Source organism: Emys orbicularis, chromosome 9, assembly GCF_028017835.1.
Source record: "Emys orbicularis isolate rEmyOrb1 chromosome 9, rEmyOrb1.hap1, whole genome shotgun sequence".
Lineage (NCBI taxonomy): Eukaryota > Metazoa > Chordata > Testudines > Emydidae > Emys > Emys orbicularis.
In genome coordinates this window covers 95,080,748-95,103,535 of record NC_088691.1, presented here as the reverse complement: position 1 = coordinate 95,103,535, position 22,788 = coordinate 95,080,748, and the positions used below count along the sequence as shown (strand labels likewise).

Sequence of the window (22,788 nt, the reverse complement as noted above, 5' to 3'; positions counted from 1 at the left end):
TCACATTTTTTGTAAGCAGAGATTTTCATACTATTGGGTCTCACTTTGTTTATAATTAAATTTTAAAAAAGCGTACATAAAAATTTTTTATGTTCCCTTAATCACAAAACCAAATAAAAAAAATTAAAAAGTGGTTTTAAGCTAAAAAATGTATAGGCCTGATTCCACTAGAAGCAATATTTGAGTACTGGTCAGCTGAAAAGAGGAGTTTGTAAAGGAATTGCTGACACATCTTTATAGCATTGCAAACAATACTATAACTCAGAAAAAGACAAACTTGGATTTTAACAATATATATAATAATGTTCCATCAACAAACATTTTTCTCTTTAACCAAAGGTTACTTCTGCTAACTGAGAGGAATCGAGTTTACACAGGATGGCTGAGTCTATGCCAGTTTATCATCTCAGTGAGGTGCTGCTTCTCTAATAAGGGTGTAAAATTCCATGCTGATCCAGCAGCATGTCCTACTGACAGCTTCATCATGCATAGTATGGTTTGGTATGGAATCCTGCCATAAATGTCCATTAACTGTTTAAAAAAAAGAAAAGTGAAAGCTACTGAAAATCATACACTGCAGTGCTTAGCCAAACCAAATGCAGTACCTCTACCTCTGCTTTTCTGTGGCTGTCAAAACCACCTGCTATAACAAAGCAGCTTCATAATTAATTTGAAGCATATAAGTAATATGTATTTCCCTCTTAGTTTACATTTTTTAATGTATGGACACATTAAGCACTAGAGAGAAAATGTTCAATACTGCATGGTTCCCAAACTCTCTTATAGCAGGCATTTAGTAGCTCCTACTATAGTTAGGTTATGAACAAGTTTGTGTTCATAAAATTTAAAAGAATGGCTAAGCAACAACGGTGCTCATAATTTTCAGAAACATTAACATATGTTTTGCCCTTAATATTTTCTGCCTTGCTTCTGCCTGATGTTGAATTATTTTTCAGAATGTTTGAGTTCAGTAAGAGTGACTTTTTTCCTTCATTTCATAAGCTCCCCTGCCCCTCCCTCTCCCCTTCTTTTTTGTTTGTTTTTTTAACAAGGCTGCCCTTTTGCAGAGCAAGAGACTTGGTTTCACTGCAAGAGCTGTGCAAGCCAGCTGCCTCTTGAGGTTTTCCTTTTAAAAAAGAATTTTGGGAAGTTAAATGCAAAAACTAAAAACTATCTTTCTAGCATTATGGCCGTGTAAAAGTTTGAGGATCAAATATTCTTTATGAAATTCTAAAATTCTAATATTCTGTCACATTGCATGAAGTAATAACTTCTATTTAAATATAAAATCTTTGGCCTTGCTCTTGCGAAGACTTATGCACATGCTTAATTTCATTCTCAGAGTCAATGGAACCACTCACTTTATGAAAAGTTAAAGTGCGTAAGTCTTTGCTGGATGAAGATCTTTGTTGTTACTGACTACTATAAAATAGATGGGATTTGCAACAAGGCAGGGTAAATACAATTTTAGGGATTTCAGTTAATCTTGTAGCCCTACCCTGTAGCATTAAAATTAGTTTGGGGATTGGTGTTTTCCCATTTAATTTTATTATTCAGTTACAAAATATTAAGCTATGGATGGATTTGTAGTAATAAAAACCTGCCATCCTTGTCCCGTTCTCAAAACTGCAAAAAGTTAGGACCAGCATTTCAAAGCTATACTTAATGGGTTCAATGGCAAAACCTGTGCAGTCCTGTTGCCTGTCCCCCCTGGACTTCCAGCCACCACCTTGCAAGTATACATTTGCATATTCTGCAACTCTGTTAACATGTACAACTGTTGGTTGTGCAAGAGTGATGTGCACATTCTTGCAGGTGTGTGTGTTTCACCTGTTTTGAGAACGTTGACTTTAATTTCAGTTTGTTGTAATAAAAGTAGAGGTACAGTATACCAAAAAAAAATCAAAACCCAGCTTTTATCTAAAAGGAGATTGTGAGTAGACTGAGTTCCTACCCTGTCCTCAAGACCCTGAGTTAGTGTCCACAACTCTTCCCCCCCCCCCCCCCCCCGTGGCCATATTGGTGACCCAAAACCACTGCTTTTCTGCTCCCACCCCGTCCATGCATTGGTTGGGAGAGACTTGCCTGCAGAGCTGGGGTTGGGAGCTGCAGCCGTCCGATGCAAGTAGGAGGTGGCCCTGGCTGAGTAGGTGCTGGCGTGGGTGATGACTCAGCACCTCCATTCCTCCCCCACCCTCAGGAACCAGATCTGTAACCAGCCTCTAGATCTGACCAGACACCATCAGGTCCCCTTTTCAACCAGACCTTCCGGTCGAAAACCGGACACCTGGCCACACTACTGCCACTACCCCAAAGAATTTACAATCTAAGGGTTCATCTTCACTAGTAACGTTAAAGCCACAGCAGCGCTTTAACATGGCTGTGTAGTCGCGGCAGTAAAAAACCCACCCCGAAGAGGGGAGTAGTGCTGGTGCACTGTCTACACTGCTACTTTACCCCGCTGAAACGTGCAGCGCTCAGGGGTGTTTTTTCACACCCCTGAGCAAGAAAGTTGCAGCACTGTACATTGGCAGTGTAGACAAGGCCTAAAATACAGAAGCACTGAAAACTGAACAAACTGGAAAATTATGTTTTTTTGGGGGGTGTGGGGTTAAAAACAATAATTCCTCCTTTACCAAGGACACAAAAGTCAGGCAGTAGGTAAAAATTGCTGATTATAGACAAGTATTTAAAAAACTCAAAATGAACTTACTGAATTAAATTTTGAAGTAGTTAAACGGGTGTAAATCAGGAGCAACACCGCTGAAGTTGGCTGAGATACTACCCTAGACTATCAATGTAAATTACAGCGGCATGTGTCCAGTTGTTTAGGGTCCATTTGAAATACAACTTTGTTCCTTAGTCACTCTTTTAAAATCTTATTGAATCAGTGTGCCTTTTACCTAGTCCGTGTTTCCCCCTCTTTGTGGCAAATCAGTTGACTGTGAACAGGTTTCCTGTTGTACTAATGGAGGCTAATTGTTGGATGAATTTCCAGTTTTCTGTTTGTACAGTTTTTTTGTGTATGCTCTATGGGGAATTGTAAAGAGGAAAGGGATTCCTCTCAAACTGGCTTCTGTTCAGTGCATTGCTTTCCCTTCAGGCCTCCCTGTTCTGTCTTGTTTGGCATAACCACAGCAAACAATATGAATTGGTAATACAAAGCATAATTTTACTGTGAAAGTAAAATACTCACAGTTGTAACTAAAAATTTGGAAGTTAGTATAGCTTCTATAAACATTTCAATCTCTTGTTTGCTTGTTTCCCCTTGTTTGCTTAGACAAAAGGATCATTATCCCGTTAATTATCTTAGTTTACTAAGATTCAGCCTGGAGCTAAATTTTATATCTGAGATTTAAACAGTGTTTATAATGTTAACTTTTTGATGTCAGCTTTAGCAGTACTAGTAGGTGTTGATGCTATTCAATTCACATCTCCAGAAAGGTTTATAGGAAGCCATCAGAACAACAGATATTAAACTCTAGCAGAAAATTTAAATTACATTGGTTATGAGGTCAGGACCTTTTCTTTCAGTCATGAGTCACTATGGATAAGCATTGCTAGAACGAAGGACTAGTGACACTTTAAAAGTCCACTGTTACCCATTATTAGCCCTGTGATTCTCCGCTTTCCAGCGGTAGCATTTTCGTCAAGCCCTGATAGGTCACAATAGTTTGGATTTTAACAGTGCCATTGGTTTCTCTGGCCTTAAAATCATGTAATTCAGATTGCTGCTGCTGTTCCCTGTTTTTCCTTCCCTTACACTTCAATTCCAATATCATTTTAGAAGCCACTGCTTTGGACTTCTAGAGGCAGAAAACAAGGACCCAATCCTGCATTTGGATCTATTCAGGAGGGCCTGACTGTATGATACGGACCCAAGTGCTGTATTGCCTCTGAAAGCTTGATACCCAGCTTTCAAGTGGTGTAAAGCATTAATCTCTAACTCTAGTGTCTCATTTAATATTAGCTGCTAATATCATGTCAGAATTGAAGTGGGTGTATGAATTACATATCTATTAACATTTAATTTATAAATTAGGGATATCTTTGCACTCTGAGCACATAAACAATTCAGTACATACAAATAATACAAAAATACATCAATGTGTGCTAGTGCCATCTCAATGAAATGCAGCCTCATCTCTCTTTCTCGCTTAGTTCTTTCCATAGATTAAAAGATTCCATCCATAGAGAGTGTTTCAGCTGTCAGGAATGCCAAAAGGGGAGTGATAGCTGTTAGCTTCTTAAATCTCCTGTTATGAAGTTTAGGAATGAGCCATGCTGGTGCAACCTGTTATCTGGTCATTGATTTGGATTACAATGTATTAGCTAGATCTCTTGGGAAATTTGAACATGTCTGATGGATTGTTGACCGCTGTTTAAAAATGAGCTACGTTTTTGTCATTCAGAACCAAAACCAGCACATTAAATTCTGGTTCAAATGCTGATATAAGACTTAGGTATTTTATAACTGAGTTATTTTAGAGGTCAAGGGTGATTGGTTTTAGAATGGAAATTTTGGAATACTAAATGCTCTCTGATGTATTTCCTTCCATGTTTTCAGCCCTGGATATGCAGTAACTTTGGGAAGTCTGTGTTATCTGTGATGTCTTTTTCTGTTTTATGGCTTTTGGCCTGCTTAGCTCAGTCTCTAGAAAATAATTAGCATTCATACCCATCAGCCACTCATTTTGAGGTTTTGCCTTGAACTTTGGCCAAAATTATCATGTGTATTCCATTACAAATGGTTCTTTTACTACTAATCTGATCCTAGTCTCACTGAAAACAGCATTTGTTCTGAAACACAGAGATTCTTATAGGGACTTTTGTGGAGCTTCTAACCTCCACATGGACTCCGTAGGGTCTTTTGTATAATCCACAGGCTTTACCTTTGCTCGGTTTGTGAAGCATGGAAACTCCTTAAAGTTAGGGTGACCAGACGTCCCGTTTTTAAAGGGACAGTCCCATATTTAAGCCCTCCCACAGGTGTCCTGACTATTTTTAAAAAATGGGCAAATTGTCTCGTATTTTCTGTCTGCCCCCATCAGTACTGGTGGTTCCTGCTGATGGCCGGATCCCTGCTCGCCAGCTACCCGCCCACCAGCGGTGAGTGGGGGGGTCCAGTGGCCAACGATGGGGGTGGGTGTGCAAGGCTGGTGGCAGGGCAAAGCTGCAACGCGTGGGGCCAGCCGCTCACCCTGCTGGTCCATCAGCGTAGCCCCCGCTGCGTGCCAGCTCTCGGCCACCAGGGCCCCATCCCCAGTCCCGTTTCTGGCTGGCACTGGCTGCGCGCTGTGAGCTGCAGTGGCTGGTGAGTGCAGGCTGGTGTCAGGCAGCAGCCGGTTATGTTTCGCTTCGGCTGTCCACCCATCGGCCCTTTACGTGCTCCCCCTCTCGCTATCCTCTCCCTGCTTTACCCCTTCACACACCCCCACACCAGCCCCACTGCTCCTCCATATCCCGCGCCTAGCGCTATGCGGAAACCAGCCCCTGGTCGGAGTGATCAGGTCACCATCAGTCTCGCCAGCAGGCTCCTTCCTTCCCCCACTGCCTCTGGCTGGGCTGGCACCCTGGGAAAGCATGGGGCACTGGCCAGGAGGAACCGAGCCCTGCATGTGCCAAAGCTCCGCACAGCACTGGCACGGGGAAGCCTCTCCGCTCCTCAGCTAAGCTCTGGAGTGGGGGGAGGGAAGCGATTTCCAGCCTGTTCCCGCCCCGAATCTGCAGGCTCCACAGCAGCCCCTCAAGCAGGAGCTTAACACTCTGTTCACCCACGCACACACCCGCCCTGGGTCCTGCCCCCAGGGAGCATGGGGCTGCTGCATCACCTTCCCCTGCTGAGCCACCTCTTTGGCCTGGTTCGCTGAAGCCTCTGCAGTCAGGTTCCTTGGGCCTGGTGCACAATGCATCCTTAGGGCTTAACCCCTTCTTGCCTGCTCTGTAGCCCGGGGACAGGAGGTGGCTGGTTATATTGGTGGCTAGGAGCAGCCTGGAGGGGTAAGCTGCCTTTTGATACTGTGCGTGGAGGAAGGCACAAGCTGCTTCCAGCTGCGGGGAGAGAACAGGGTAGGGTGGGTGGGCGGGCGGGTGGAGCGGGGAGGGGCGGGGGAAGAGATGAGATCCGCAAAGACACTGGCCAGGTCATCCCTCCCCTCCCCCCCCACCCCCCCACATACTCCCCTGTGGCTGGAAGCAGCTCCCATCACTTCCCTCCTGCACAGTGCCGAAAGGCTGCTGCTGACCACATTCTGGTGTGAACCCTGGCAGAAATCTGGGGAGGGGGCCCTTGTGACCCTGCGTGCCCCACCCCTAACATGTTGCCTTGGGAAGATGTGGTGCCAGGTACCAGGAGAGGCAAGTCCATCCCAGGGGCCCAGCCAGGCATGATGGGCGGAGAGCGCTGGCCAGAGATGGTTGGGTCGGTCACCCCGCGTGTGAGAGGTAGGTGTGTGTGTGTGTGTGTGTACACACACACACACACACACACGTTTAAAAATTCCCTGGAACCTAACCCCCTCATTTACATTAATGCTTATGGGGAAATTGGATTCACTTAACATCATTTAGCTTAAAGTCGCATTTTTCAGGAACATAACTACAACGTTAAGTGAGGAGTTACTGTAATTTTACCAGGTGTCCCGTATTCAGCATAGGGAAATATGATCACCCTCCTTAAAGTCCATTTCCAAAGTGGCCAGGTTGAAAAATGTTGGAACAGTTCAAGTAAACACATAGTCATGATTTGTAACACCTATAATGTTAATTTATATGGTACAACATAAATAGTTGTATGACCGAGGAACCAATTTTTTTCTTGACCGCTTTATATTTTAACCCCCATACCTGTGGAAATTCCTATATAAAAATATTGTTAAACTGGCGATGTAGCTGAAGAGATGAAACTATCAGAAACATAAAGTAATAAAAACCGTAAGAGAACATCCATAGTTGGCATAATGTTTAGTCGTCTTGGAAATTATTTTGCCATTGTAGTCCACACTAAGTTGTTGTCTCATTACTTAGACGTTGGTAATGATTAAGTTGGATTGTTGTAAAATTCTAGGTAGTCATCCTGAGCAATCAGCCTGAATGGAATTTTTTGGCACTTCTAACTTTCTAATCTGAAACTAATGCTTCTGTTTTTATCATAAAAGCAGGAGGCAAGAATAGAGTTGAAACTTTACTTGGAATTTCCTTTTTTTAAAAAAATGAACATATACTCCTAAAGCAATTAAGCTACGGCTATTTGTGTAATATTTTGGTTTGCCCCTTAGAAAACTATGAATGTTGCTTTAATAGATTCAGCAAAAAAGACTAGTAGAAAAATATCTCTTATACTATTTCCATCATTCTTTCAAATATATATTGACAGAAAGTATCATAATATGGTTTGTGTTACAGGTGGTGTAATACCAAGGGCTGCACTGCTGCCACATCACAATTTTGTGAGGTTTCAGAGAGTAGTTCTGGTAAGGACACTCAATGATTTATATATTTATTTTTTAAATAGAGGTGGACTATTATTTTGATATAAATTGGTATCCGACTTTATATGCATTCACCTTATTGGTTAGGTATTAATTTTTGCAGTCTGCTGAGTTTTTACATTATGTATTAGTTTATTTCATAGTTTTTAACAGTTCCTTTGGAGCTGTTATGTTCTAATGTATAAATCCATATTCGTCTCCTTGAGAGCCGTTATATTATAACACATCAATTCATAGTATGGAAATGTTATTAAATAGACCTTTGACAAAACAACTTGCAGCAGCTGTATTGTTTCCCTGAAGTATGGAGCTATTATCATCTTAATATGGATCAACTTTGTACTTTTTGTTTTTTAATGTTTATACACAAGATATTGCACATGGGCTGAAGGATGTGTATTTGAAGTGTTAAAACTTGGGCTGGTTTTTAAAAAAAAAAAAAAAAAAAAAAAGCACTTCGGTGGTCATATTTACTCAGACAAATTGTACCGTTACTAGTCCTCTTTTCCCTGATTCTAATGTACTACAATAATGTTTTTGTTTTGATTTTTAAAAAAAAATATATGTATATAAATGAATTCCCCCTCTGGTCTCTCTTGACCTCTTGAATTTTTCTTTAACCTGCTTCTCTTATCTTTAGTCTATTGTCTGTTTCATGGCCAGAACCATAATAGAGATGAGATTACCTCACTTTTTTAACAAAGGGAAGATTATTTTCTGAACTGTATACCAACAGCAATGTTCATGTACTGTGTGAGAGCACAATTGTGCCTCTTCTTGCAGCAGTAGGTAACTGATACTGTACTTGTATCTGTGGAATTTTTAATATATGCTGTAACTTAACAAATGTCTTGTGGGTGTAGCAGACTTCTTTTCCCCACCATTCATTACAGTTTAGAGTAACCGTTCATTGTGAAGAATCATACGTCTATAGAGGACACTCAAAGACAGAGGTTGATTGTTTCAACAAGCCACCTCAAGTGTACAGAGGAACAGAACAGAGAGGAGGATCTCCCTTTTTTCAAGTGTCGATCCCAGACATGTCTGGTTACTCTAGCCCCAGTCCAGCAGAGCAGTTGAAGTCAGTGAGGCTACTACCGTGCTTTCATTGAAAATTCCAAATGGGATCACCTATTCTTTGTGGTTTAAAAAAAAAAAAAGAAAAAAGAGCGAGAGAGAGAGAGAGAGAGAAAAGAGGGGGGAGGTAGGAAGATCTTTAGGTGTGGGAGTAGGGTTTGTTGGCACCGGGCGGTGCTGAGGCCCACAGCTAGGAATGAGGAAAGGGGCATCCATTTGTAGATTTATGCTGGTAAGAATAAAGAGGGAAGCAATTTTCCTTGTTATCACTGGATTGTGCATACAAGCATGCCTTTAAAATTTGAACATGCTTGTATGCATGTCTGTTTTTCAACATGCAGTTATGTTTACTAGAGTATGGAATATATACACAGAGGCACAAGCATAGATAATAATACACACTTCTGCACTCTGATTTCTGTGTTTCGGGGAGGTGGAAAGACATGCCCTTCAGACTTATGTAAAAGAAAAGTGGAATAATTAATGCTTAAGTAACATTAATCAGCTATTCTTTTTCTTTATCATCCTGCACCCTCAGGTGCATAGGGCCTCCGCCAGCTTCTGCTGTTTATTTCGGTCTTGTGCTGCTCTGTTCAGGTTTCTGTCATGTTGATGGATTTAGCTTCTTTCTTTATTGTTCTGCATAATGTTTCTCTAGGTCGCCCTCTTTTTCTCTTTCCAGGTGGTGTACATACTATTACTTGCTAAGGAAGTTGTGTTAGTAACATCCTTAAAGCATATCCTAAATTGCCATATCTTACCATATTTGATGTTTTAGATTGGCTTGGTCTACTTAGAATTTCTGATGTTGAAAGAAGCACTTTCGAATGGACTCTGAAGATCTACTGCAGGCATTTACTTTGAAATGAATTGGTCTTCTCAATTTCTGTTGTAAACTTCAGTAACTCGGTTCCATAAAGGGGGACAGGATGCTGGTGTTAAAAATTCATATTTTATGTCCATGCCAATCAAGCTACTTTTCCAAATCTTTTCAAGTTTATGAAAGCTGTTTGCTGTTTTTGATATTTGTTGTTTGACATATAGCATGGTGTCACAGTCCTTGCACATCTCACTCCCTAGATAGGTAAAATGACTGACTTCTTTTAGTGTTTCTTCCTCCACTCTAAGGATTACTTTTGGAAAACGGATTGCCATATATTTTTTCTTCCCCTTGTTGATAAACATACCAACTTGTTTTGCTGTATCTGCCTAAAGCTTTTCTTCCATTAAGTGATATGTTGAATAAGGAGGACAGTGTCCTCACCAAAAACAAGGTAATTCAGTTGTGCTTTGTCATTTGTCCATAAAATTCCTTGGTTGCTTTCTGCAATTACTTTTCTCAAGACAGTCAGTGACCAGTGCAAACAATAGTGGGGATATAATACACCTTTGCCTTGCTCCAGTTGTCACTTCAAACCATTGACTGATGTTGTCCCCATCTCCGACTACACATTCAGCATTATATAGATCTTTGGTGATTCTGATTATTTTTGCTGGTTTTTCATAGAATGCTATAATTTTCTAAAGACTGTCTCTGTGTACTCTGTCAAAAGCCTTCTGGAAATCTATAAAATTTATCACAAGAGGTGCTTGCCACACCTCACTTAATTATGTAATTCATCTGAGAACAACAGCATGGTCTGCACTTGATCGCAAGGTCTAAAACCTGGATGTTCCTTCCAAGTTGAAGATCTGGTTGTTTCTTGATATCTTCCAAGATGATGTTGCCCATGATTTTTCCAGGTACTGAGAGTAATGTGATTCCCCTTCAGTTATTGCAATTGGCAATTTCATTATAAAGCCTCTCTTCCAGCTCTGTTGGGTTCTTTTCTTCATTACATATTCTACCCAAAAACACAAGGAAAGTCTGGAGGACTATTGTATCTCTCTTTTAAAGTATCTATTCAGTAATGTTATCTGCTTTCCCATTTTTACATTTACTGATGGCTTTTCTAACTTTTTTCCCCATTATTATATCTCCTGAATCAATATCAAGCTCTAGTGGTAGGTCTTCATCATGTATTTCTAGTAGTTTGCTTGGGCTTGGTCTATTTAAAACAGCTTGAAAATGTTCTGCCCATTTTTTTCCTGTGTTCTTCTTCTATACTAAGAGTCTTTTCATTTGCATCTTTAATAGGGCCTCCAGCACTGCTAAAGTTTCCTGTTAGCTGTTTAATTATCTTATACAAGGTTGTAAGGGCATGTCTTGAGCAAGCATCTTCAGCCTCTTGATGTTTTTTTTAATCAATATATACCCTTTTAGCTTTTCTAGTGTTCCTTTTTACCTCTCTATCCGAACTTCTGTATGCTTCTTACCACATGCATTCTCTTAGCCTGCATGAGTTTTTTGCTTTACACTTCTCTTTTTCACTGTTGCTCAAGTAGCATTGCTAATCCATTCTTCCGTTTTAGATTTCATTCTTGTTGGAATCATCTTAGCTCTTTTTAGATAGCAGTCTTTGATGTTTTCCCACAGAGTATCAGTGTCTCTTAGTTTTCTTCAGTTAACTCTATTAGAACACTGAACCTGTTCTTCAGTTCAAGTTGAAAAGCACTTTTTGTGTTTGGATCTTTTAATGGTGCACTGTTGATGTGAGGTCTTTTTAACCTTTTCATTCTATTTAACTTGATATTCAACTTAGTGATAAAAAGACTGTGGTCACTGCCCACATCTGCTCCCCTGTACCCACATACATCTGCTAATGAGCTGCAAAACATTACTGAAATGCATAAGTTTTCTGTCTGGTTCTTTGTAGTACCGTCTGGGGAATTCCATATCACCTTATGGATTTCATTATGAGGAAATACTGTTCTACCTATCACGGTGTTGTTTACACTGCAAATTTCTACTAACCGTACACCATTTTGGTTCATGTCCAAATCCCTGCTGCACTTGACCATAACTTTATCCAATCCCATCGTTGTTACTGCCAACATTTGCGCTAAAATCGCCTATAGTCCCTAGGATATCATGTTTTGGGACCTGGATTAACACATCCTATAACAAATCCTAAAAAGAATGTTACTCATCTGGCTTTTTGTTCCCTGGTGCATAGCATTGCTAGGGTGACCAGATGTCCTGATTTTATAGGGACAGTCCCGATTTTTGGTAATAGGAGCCTATATAAGAAAAAGACCCCAAAATCGGGACATCTGGTCACCCTAGCATTGTATGACTGTTAGTTTGAAGACTCTAGTCTGAAAGTGAGCTCTAATAATTCTTTCATTGACTGATTCCCACTTAGTCAGTGCCTGCTCTGCTTCATTCACCATTAAGATTGCTATGCTAGCGTCATGTCTAGTACCGATGTTCAGGTGTAGATGATGTCTTATTTGTTTCTCTAAAGTGTTGTTTGTTTGAACCTGTCCATCTATACTTGGTGATTCCAAGGACATCAAGATGGTATCTATCCATTTCTTTAATTACTTGAGCAGTTTTAGTAGCTTCATACACTGTTCTCAGATTCCAAAATCTGATTTTCATTACTGACCTGGCCTTGAGCAACAGGACTTTTCAGGACATGGATTTCCTTATGGATTTGGGCAATGTCCATCATATTCTTCAATTGAAGTTGATCTCGTGTTCGAGCCTGCTGCATACCAATATGGCTCCGGTAGTAAGTTTTCTGTGGTACATTTGTTTTTACGAGATTACCAGCCCTAAGTACAACCTAAGGTCCACGGCTCCTTATTCATTATTCAGAGCTGCCCAAATGTGGACACTCCCCATCCACCACCTGGGGGATGTGCTTGGTAGCTTTGGATGCCCCCAGATCAATCCGCTATAACATAAGGAAATTCTGAAAGGCATTCACATTGTAAGTATATAAACTAATTGTAGGTAAAGATGTCGGGAAGTCATTGGGATCAAAGAAATATGGTTTTGAGAATCTGTAAAAATGATTTAAGTGCTGTGAGCAGTATTTATTAGGGTATAATGAAATCTAGAAAAGTTAGTGGGCTTTCCCCCCTCCCCCCCATTAACTTATTATTTTACTGACCCATGTTTTTAAAAGTGTTCATGTTTTTAGAATTGTAGAAATGTGAGAGCTGCAGTTTTCACTTCTGAAACTGTGATTCAATTGTTTGAGGGGAGTTCACCTTACACTGTTGTAGGCATTGGCTATATTTGAAAAGCTATCTCATGTAATATGAGTAAGGAGAAGCCCTAAGACTAAACTAGCAGAGGTAGTTACTGTAATTACCTCATCCCCCAAAAGAAACAGAAGAGGTCATTTGTGGGGCAATTAGGAGACTTCTTCACTGCAGCTGCCTGTATAATAGCTAGCCTGCAGATACAAGATGCAGCATATTTTCATCACTGCTGCTGTTTAGCTTTTACGAACTGCAAATATTTTCTCTTCCCCCTTTTGAAAATTTACTGTGAACAGTGCTAATATTTCTAATTGCACCTTAGCAATGTGAATACTTTTGTGAACATGTAATTTAGTTATTTTACAGTTAGCTTGGAGAAAATGTTTAATTCAAAATATGTTTTCTTTGTAAATGGCTCACAGACCATCTTAATGTGTCTTTATACACATAAAAATACATTTCAATTTTATATATCATGTTAAATGTTTCTGGATTCTGAACCTATATCTCGGTACACTCTATCTTTAGCATGCTGATGAATGATCATCAGGTTTTGAATAATGATTTTCTTCAGTTGGGATGAACTGAGAAATTTCTCAGGAATAAAAGCAGACATATGACATTGTCCTGAGCAATAAGGGGGAAGAAGCATTGAACTGGTTTTCAACTTCTCCTCTTGTGTGGCTCCTTTATGCCTTTCAAACCACTGTTATGAATAGCTTCTTTTTCAGACCCTACTGGTTTCCCTGCATGGGCAATTAGTGCAGAGCTTAAATGTAGAAATGATCTTTTGTGTGCATGTGTGAGAGATGCACTGAAGACTTCATGATGGTGTGATATAAAGGCTTTGAAGGAATTGAATATGCTATATTCCTCACAAGTACACCATTATCAATTCTATGTATCTCACATATTTAACAGAAAAGCAAAAACATATCTAAAAATTATGATGGTTTTGAATATTTTGTTGAGACTAATTGTTGTACCTGATCACATGTACAAGCAGGCTACCTTGGTAGTAAAAGGCTATCTTTACAATGATTTAGAAGGAAAGAAAAATAATATATTCTTAAATCCTCTAAAATTAACCTTTAAATAGATTTTTACATGTAAAAGTGTCATAATTTAAAAGTCCAGTATCTAGGAACCATCTGGGGCTAGAACCAAGTATTGGAAACCAAAGAATCTCCCCTTTCCAGTGGTATAAAGTTTCTATTTCTATACTTGCAAAGTTGCAAGATCTGACTTTGCCACTGGATTAGGACTGTCTATGTCCTGCCTTAAGAATATTTGGTTTCAGTTAGGGAATATAAGTCTCGAGGGGCAAAGGAGGAATCATGTTTGTGGCAGGTAAATTTTTAAAAGAAAATGGTTGCTGCTTGGAAGTTTAAAGTGTTAGAATAACTCCCTGCAGAAACTGATTTCTGTACAAGGCATAGGAGATGTGGTCACAGATGAGGGAATTTACCATATGGCTCTACAACATATCAGCTGCACATCACCTTCACATGTGTTCACATACACAGTAATAAAATATTATGTATGTGTTACAGTGGAGCCCAGTTAGGCCTTGATTCAGTAAACCACTTAAGCACATGCTTACCCTCACTTTAGTCTCCTTAAAGTTATGTCTACACTACCCACCGGATCGTTGGGCAGCGATTGACCCAGCGGGGATCGATTTATCACGTCTAGTCTAGACGCGAAAAATTGACCCCCCCCCGAGCGCTCTCCCGTCGACTCCTGTACTCCACCGCTGCGAGAGGCACAGGCAGAGTCAACGAGGGAGTGGCAGCAGTCGACTCACTGCGGTGAAGACACCACGGTAAGTCGATCTAAGTACGGCAACTTCAGCTACGTTATTCACGTACCTGAAGTTGCGTAACTTAGATCAATTTCCTTCTTCCCTTCCCCCACCCCAGTGTAGACCAGGCCTAAGAGTCAAAAGAGTAGGTGCCTGCTGGAGGCACAGATATGTGTCTTGTCAAAAACATACCAACACCTTTGAAGGGAATCATCAGTACATATTCATATGCAAAGCACAATAGAGATAAGGGTCTTCAAGTGCATTTCCTTATCAACACAATCACTGACAATTGAGGAGATCAGTAGTTTACACTAACACCCATATTAACCTAATTTCACATGATTTACTCAAACTCCAGTATCCAGCTGCATTTACAGACTACTGAGCTCCACACAAAAAATTCCCTTTTTAATTTCAATATACAACCAACCAAAAAGCATGCAGCCAGTTCCTCCCAATCACACTGAGTTCCAACCTCAGTTGGATTAAGAATTGTTTCCTACAAAGGTACACAGTTGCAAAACCTAAATAATATGGTGTTTGACCACATACTTTGTACATAATAAAGTTATGGTTGCGTGCTTGAGTGTGATGGGGAGGAACTGGAGATTGGATGTGTGCATTGTAGTTGGGTTTGTGTTGGAAATGAAAGGGAGCTTATTGTGCCATGGAGGAGTCTACGTGTGGTACAAGTTGTGGAAAGAATTGCGTTGAGGAAGGCTTTAAAAAAAAAAAAAAAAAATCTCTCTAGTTGCAGGGCTTCCAGGTGGCAGGCATCTCCTGGGATACTCATGCATTTGGCAGCCCTGTCAGAGCTTCCTGCATCCCTGCTGAAATCTCATGTCTCCAGCACAACCCCTTGTACTGTTCAGCCTCCCGAACACCCAGTGGCAGCTGTGGTGCCTGCTGAGCAGGTAGTTTCATTGCCTCTCCTCCCCTCTGACTATTCTCTCTGCAAACTCCTGCCAGGGAGGAGAGAATATTGTGGGGAGACAGTGTTGACTATTCTCCCTGCAAACTCCTGCCAGGGAGGAGAGAATATTGTGGGGAGACAGTGTTTGCCCCAGGAACTATCAAACCCCTTCTTCAGTTGTCCCTCATGTGTCCTAGGTACTACTGACAACAACCCCCTACACTTGGAACTGCCAACACCAACAGTAACCCCCTGCTCCCTTCTCCAGGCACTGCCCATCCAACTAATCCAGAAATTCCCAGCCCCTGCTGCTCCAGAAACTACCACTACCAGCTCTTTGTCCCAGGTACCCTCATATGCACCCGCCCTGGGAATTCCCAACAGCAGCAGACGTCCCCCTGCTTCAAGAACCACAGGCCTCAGGTACCCACACATCCAGCTGCCCTGGGAGCTATGACGTGTGTGAAATATGTTTTTTGTTTTATACTGTTTTTGTTTTATTCAAAGAATTGCTAATAGTTTGCACTAATGGGAAGGATTGTAGACTGGAATCCTGCATATAGTGCAATAAGAGAAGATATGTGAATGCTTTATCAGTTCTTGCCTCCTTTTTTTGAAGAGATGTAAATTATGAAGTAGGACAGTAGTGAAATTGATCCTTCTGTACAAAGGTGTAAAACCAGACTAGCTGTGGGTGCTGTTTTGCCTATGACTCCAGTAGGTCATATCCACATGTAACTGTTCCCAGGCCTGGGTGGAAGAGTTAAGATCACCAGTGACAAACTGCTACTATGAAATTTGCTCTACATTTAATGCAGGGGGGAAAGGTGGTTGGCAGGGCCTGTGCAAGGAAGTTTCGCGCCCTAGGCGAAACTTCCACCTTGCACCCCACTCCCCCCCCGTGGCAGCTAACCACGCCCACCCGCCCCTCCCACCCGAGGAGCCCCCCCTCGCAGCAGCTACCCCCCCTTGCAAGCTCCCCCTCCATGGCAGCTAACCTGGCCCGGGGAGCCCCCCTCCATGGCAGCTCACCCCACCCCCCTCCACGGCAGCTAACCCGGCCCGGGGAGCCCCCCTCCATGGCAGCTCACCCCGCCCCCCCCATCTTGAAGTCCAGAAGCATGTTTGTTGATCTTTAATTTTTTGTAACCCTCCCTTCTCTAATTCAATTTCATAGTATGAGCAGTTATTTTAAGTATCGCATTCCCCCTTTTTTTAAACTCTGAGATAGTGCTGATTTAATTATTTCTTCCTACTTAGTCAGCCTTTTAATTGCATATAGGTATGTATGGGGTGAGGTTGGAGGTTGTGTTATTTAAAAAACAAAAATTTCCTTTGATCGTGTTTGCATTGGTAACAGACTTGCTTTTTGTCATGGTTGAGCATTTTTGAATGAAAACGTAGCCTGGATGCAGATTGTTTGTGGGGTGTGGGATAGTGAGAAAAGTGGCTTATTTTCAAGATTTAACTCTCCAAAAAAGCAAAGATGGTATTGAGAATGTGTGTGGGAGGGGAAAAGTCCCCTTCTAAACTATTTAAAAAAAAAAAAAAGAGTCCTTGTGGCACCTTAGAGACTAACAAATTTATTTGGGCATAAGCTTTCGTGGGCTATAACCCACTTCATCAGATGCATGGAGTGGCAAATTCAGTAGGCAGGTATAAATATACAGCACATGAAAATATGGGAATTGCCTTACCAAGTGGGGGGTCAGTGCTAACGAGGCCAACTCAATCATGGTGGATATGGCCCATTTCCAACAGTTGACAAAAGGTGTGAGTATCAACAGAGGGAAAATTATTTTTGTAGTGACCCAGCCGCTCCCAGTCTTTATTCAGGCCTAATTTGATGGTGTCAAGTTTGCAAGTTAATTCCAGTTCTGAAGTTTCCCACTGAAGTCTGGTTTTGATATTATTGTTAACCTTTTTGTTGTTGTTTTACCAAATAAGTGAATTCTGGGTTACTTGTCTTAACTCTTCCCCTAGGCCTGAAGGAAACTTGTCAGATAGCTTAAGTTTAATTTATTCTAGGCTCTATGGCTTGTTTCATGGCTTTGGAGAGCTTTGAGCAGTCCGTGTGATGAATGCTGGCACATATTTTCATTACTAAATACCAGAGTCCAAGTGCAGTATACATTCTCAGTGTGTTTAATATCTGGGTTAATGTGGGGAGGGAAAGGGGCGAGTCTAAACTACAGTGTATTTCTATCATTAATATTCATAAGCATGAATCTGCATATTTGACATCAGTCCAAGACTCATGGATAGTAATGGCCTTCATGCTAATAAATGGAAGCCATTATAGAAACATACTCCGTGTCATCGTAACACCCTTAATTCACTTTGTTCCCACTAGTCAAAGGAGATGCTGCTAGCTGCTACTTCATCCCAATGCAGGGGAATGTATCTGGCCTAATCTTAGATAAGAAGCAGGTTCTGAAGTAGTAATGCTCAACTGATGGTAATTAAAAATGGAGATTATGTTTCTTCCTTGTTAAAAGTTTATATTTTCAGTAGTAAAAACCTCAGAAATTGGAGTTGAAAGTTCTCTCAATCCCATGAAATTCTGTTTTTTCATTATGGTATTTTCTCACAGGGGTTTTCCATTTCACCCTTCATTTTTCAGAGACAGTGGACTTATAGTAGTTAATATTCAACAGAACATCTGCCTCAGGAAAAATTTGGCAGCTTTCATGCACTCTCAAAAGAATTTCAGAAAAAGTATTTGTTATCCCTAAACTAGATGCTGACAGAGCTGATAATTCTAAAACCTTTCTCCTGGGGAATAGCCTATAGGAACAGTCTTAATAATGAGGAAGCAAGTCAGTTTTATTTGCATTTTGAAAAGATCAAACTCTCTCCACCTGCTCTGTGAACAGACCACCTAGTTGTTGTGTGTCTCCCCCAGCCCCCCCCAAATCAAATTGCTTGCTTGTATCACCACTGCAGAAGTTGTGTGATGTGCCTGGCAACCCAGGAGCTTTTCTGAAGCAGTTTAACAATTAGAGAACACGCATGACTCCTCCATTCCAATAGTGGTTATAGAAGACCCCATAACCATTCTCTGTGCCTCTCTTTCTGCCACAGCACTTGGGAAATGTTTCCCTTGCCTCATGTGTACTTCTGAATTATGTTGCTAGTATAGTTTTAGCTAGTTTTTATCTTTAATAGGTTAGTTTTGACTAATTTTTATGCTGATCCAAAAGACATTTTATTTTCACATATGAATTGCTTAAAAAAACCCATATGGGGTATTTCGTGTTTGTGGCTTTTTAAGCCAGAGCAAAACAATCATGCTAGTGATGCTTCAAGGTCATACTGTTGAAGGAGGTCATGTTCACTTAGCCTTCTCTGTCTAAGGGTATGTCTACACTACGAAATTAGATCGAATTAATAGAAGCCGGTTTTATAGAAATCGGTTGTATACAGCCGATTTTGTGTGTCCCCACATAAAATGCTCTAAGTGCTCTAGTCGGCGGACCGCGTCCACAGTACCGAGGCTAGCGTCGACTTCCGGAGCATTGCACTATGGGTAGCTATCCCACAGTTCCCGCAGTCTCCGCCGCCCATTGGAATTCTGGGTTGAGATCCCAATGCCCGAATGATGCAAAACAGTGTCGCGGGGGGTTCTGGGTACATGTCAGGCCCCTCCCCCTCCGTCAGAGCAACGGCAGACAATAGATTCGCGCCTTTTTACCTGGGTTACCTGTGCAGACAACATACCATGGCAAGCATGGAGCCTGCTCAGCTCAGCTCACCGTCACCATATGTCATCTGGGTGCCGGCAGACGTGGGACTGCATTGCTACACAGCAGCAGCAGCTAACTGCCTTTTGGCGGTAGACGGTGCAGCATGACTGGTAGCCTTCATCGGCAATCTGGGTGCTGGCAGCCGTGGGGCTGGCAGCCGTAGGGCTGCATTGCACCAGCCCTTGCCTTTTGCCTTTTGGCAGTAGATGGTTTATTACGACTGGTAACCGACATCGTCGTACAGCAGTGGCTGTCGATCATGGGCACCTGGGGAGACATGCTCAGTCCTATGGAACTGTCTTGATGATGATGGTTATCAGTCGTAGTATGCCATTTTCTGCCAAGCGCCCTGTTGGCTCATCGCACGTTAGCAGAGTCTTCCCTGAGCAGCAGATCGTGCAATAGGCCTGAAGGCTAACTGCCAAGCGCCCAGTATTTGCTGCCAAGCACCCAGAAAATGCTGAGGGCTATCAGTCATGCTGCACCGTCGTCTTAAGATGTAAAAAATAGATTTGTTCTGTATTCATTTCCTTCCCCCCTCCCTCCGTCAAATCAACGGCCTGCTAAACCCAGGCTTTTGAGTTAAATCTCTGGGGGGGGCCATTCTGTGTGACAGTTGTTTGTGTTTCTCCCTGATGCACAGCCACCTTTCTTGATTTTAATTCCCTGTACCTGTACGCCATGTCGTCACTCGCCCCTCCCTCCCTCCCTCCTTCCCCTGGTCCGTCAGATACTAGTTTCACGCCTTTTTTCAGACCAGACGCCATAGCTAGCACTGGGATCATGGAGCCCGCTCAGATCACCGCGGCAATTATGAGCACTATGAACACCACGCGCATTGTCCTGGAGTATATGCAGAGCCAGGACATGCCAAAGCAAAACCAGGACCAGCCGAGGAGGAGGCGATTGCAGTGCGGCGACGAGAGTGATGAGGAAATGGACATGGACCTAGACCTCTCACAAGGCACAGGCCCCAGCAATGTGGAAATCATGGTGTTCCTGGGGCAGGTTGATGCCGTGGAACGCCGATTCTGGGCCCGGGAAACAAGCACAGACTGGTGGGACCGCATCGTGCTGCAGGTGTGGGACGATTCCCAGTGGCTGCGAAACTTTCGCATGCGTAAGGGCACTTTCTTGGAACTTTGTGACTTGCTTTCCACTGCCCTGAAGCGCCAGAATACCAGGATGAGAGCAGCCCTCACAGTTGAGAAGCGAGTGGCGATAGCCCTGTGGAAGCTTGCAACGCCAGAGAGCTACCGGTCAGTCGGGAATCAATTTGGAGTGGGCAAATCTACTGTGGGGGCTGCTGTGATCCAAGTTGCCAGGGCAATGAGAGACCTGGTGATATCAAGGGTAGTGACTCTGGGAAACGTGCAGGCCATAGTGGATGGCTTTGCTGCAATGGGATTCCCAAACTGTGGTGGGGCGATAGACGGAACCCATATCCCTATCTTGGCACCGGAGCACCAAGCCACCGAGTACATAAACCGCAAGGGGTACTTTTCAATGCTGCTGCAAGCCCTGGTGGATCACAAGGGACGTTTCACCGACATCAACGTGGGCTGGCCGGGAAGGGTACATGATGCTGGCGTCTTCAGGCACTCTGCTCTGTTTCGAAAGCTGGAGGAAGGGACTTTCTTCCCGGACCAGAAAATAACCGTTGGGGATGTTGAAATGCCTATCGTGATCCTTGGGGACCCAGCCTACCCCTTAATGCCATGGCTCATGAAGCCGTACACAGGCAGCCTGAAAAGGAGTCAGGACCTGTTCAACTACAGGCTGAGCAAGTGCCGAATGGTGGTAGAATGTGCATTTGGACGTTTAAAAGCGCGCTGGCGCAGCTTACTGACTCGCTCAGACCTTAGCGAAAAGAATATCCCCATTGTTATTGCTGCTTGCTGTGCGCTCCACAATATCTGTGAGAGTAAGGGGGAGACATTTATGGCGGGGTGGGAGGTTGAGGCAAATCGCCTGGCCACTGATTACGCGCAGCCAGACACCAGGGCGGTTAGAGGAGCACAGCATGGCGCGGTGCGCATCAGAGAAGCTTTGAAAACGAGTTTTGTGACTGGCCAGGCTACGGTGTGAAACTTCTGTTTGTTTCTCCTTGATGAAATCTCCGCCCCCCCATCCACCCGGTTAACTCTACTTCCCTGTAAACCAACCACCCCACCCTCCCCTACCCTCCCCCCTTCGAGCACCACTTGCAGAGGCAATAAAGTCATTGTTACTTCACATTCATGCATTCTTTATTAATTCATCACACATCTAGGGGGATAATTGCAAAGGTAGCCCGGGATGGGTGGGGGAGGAGGGAAGGAAAAGGACACACTGCAGTTTAAAACTTTAAAACTTTAACACTTATTGCTCGGGAAATCTTCTGGGGTGGAGTGACTGGGTGGCCGGAGGCCCCTCCCCGTGTTCTTGGGCGTCTGGGTGAGGAGGCAATGGGACTTGGGGAGGAGGGCTGTTGGTTACACAGGGGCTGTAGCGGCGGTCTCTGCTCCTGCTGCCTTTCCTGCAGCTCAACCATACGCTGGAGCATATCAGTTTGATGCTCCAGCAGCCGGAGCATCGACTCTTGCCTTCTGTGTGCAAGCTGACGCCACCTCTCATCTTCAGCCCGCGATTCAGCACGCCACCTCTCCTCTCGCTCATATTGGGCTTTTCTATAATCAGTCATTGACTGCCTCCACGCATTCTGCTGTGCTCTGTCAGTGTGGGAGGCAGTCTGTAGTTCTGTAAACATTTCATCACGCGTCCTTCGCTTTCGCTTTCGAATGTTCACTAGCCTCTGTGAAGGAGAAAGATTTGCAGCTGGTGGAGGAGAAGGGATTGGTGGTTAAAAAAGACACATTTTAGAGAACAATGGGTACACTCTTTCACGTTAAATTTTGCTGTTCACATTACACAGCACATGTGCTTTCATTACAAGGTCGCATTTTTCCTCTTATATTGAGGGCCTGCCGGTTTGGTGTGAGAGATAACTCACGCACTGCCAGGCCACAGATTTCAGCTTGCAGGCAGCCATGGTAAGACACAGTCTTTTGGCTTTTTTAACCTTCTTAACATGTGGGGATGGTTTCAAACAGTACTGCTTTCATTAACCATACCAAGCACCCGTTGGGTTGGCCATTTAAAATGGGTTTGCAATGTAAAAGGAGGGGCTGCGGTTTCAGGGTTAACATGCAGCACAAACCCAACTAATTCCCCTCCCCCACACACCCAATTCTCTGGGATGATCACTTCACCCCTCCCCCCCACCGCGTGGCTAACAGGGGGGAATATTTCTGTTCAGCAGAGCAGGAAGGGGCACCTCTGAATGTCCCCTTAATAAAATTGCCCCATTTCAACCAGGTGACCGTGAATGATATCACTCTCCTGAGGATAACAAAGAGCGATAAGGAATGGATGTTGTCTGCATGCCAGCAAACACCGGGACCATACGCTGCCATGCTTTGTTATGCAATGATTCCAGACTACGTGCTACTGGCCTGGCGTGGTAAAGTGTCCTACCTTGGCGGACGGGATAAGGCAGCCCTCCAAAGAAACCTTTTGCAAAGGCTTTGGGAGTACATGAAGGAGAGCTTTCTGGAGATGTCCCTGGAGGATTTCCGCTCCATCCCCATACACGTTAACAGACTTTTCCAGTAGCTGTAC

At 43.0% G+C, this 22,788-nt stretch overlaps 1 protein-coding gene across 5 annotated transcripts in view; it reads left to right on the top strand.

Moving 5' to 3' along the window:
• TBL1XR1 (TBL1X/Y related 1) overlaps positions 1-22,788 on the top strand; it is a 164,782-nt gene that overhangs the window by 102,140 nt on the left and 39,854 nt on the right. For 3 of the 5 annotated variants that reach the window (XM_065410343.1, XM_065410344.1, XM_065410345.1), the window contains one exon: positions 7,405-7,472. The exons of the other annotated variants lie outside the window; for them this stretch is intronic. The gene's annotated coding sequence lies outside the window, so the exon portion shown is untranslated. The remainder of the gene's footprint in view (positions 1-7,404; positions 7,473-22,788) is intronic. 5 annotated transcript variants of the gene reach the window in all.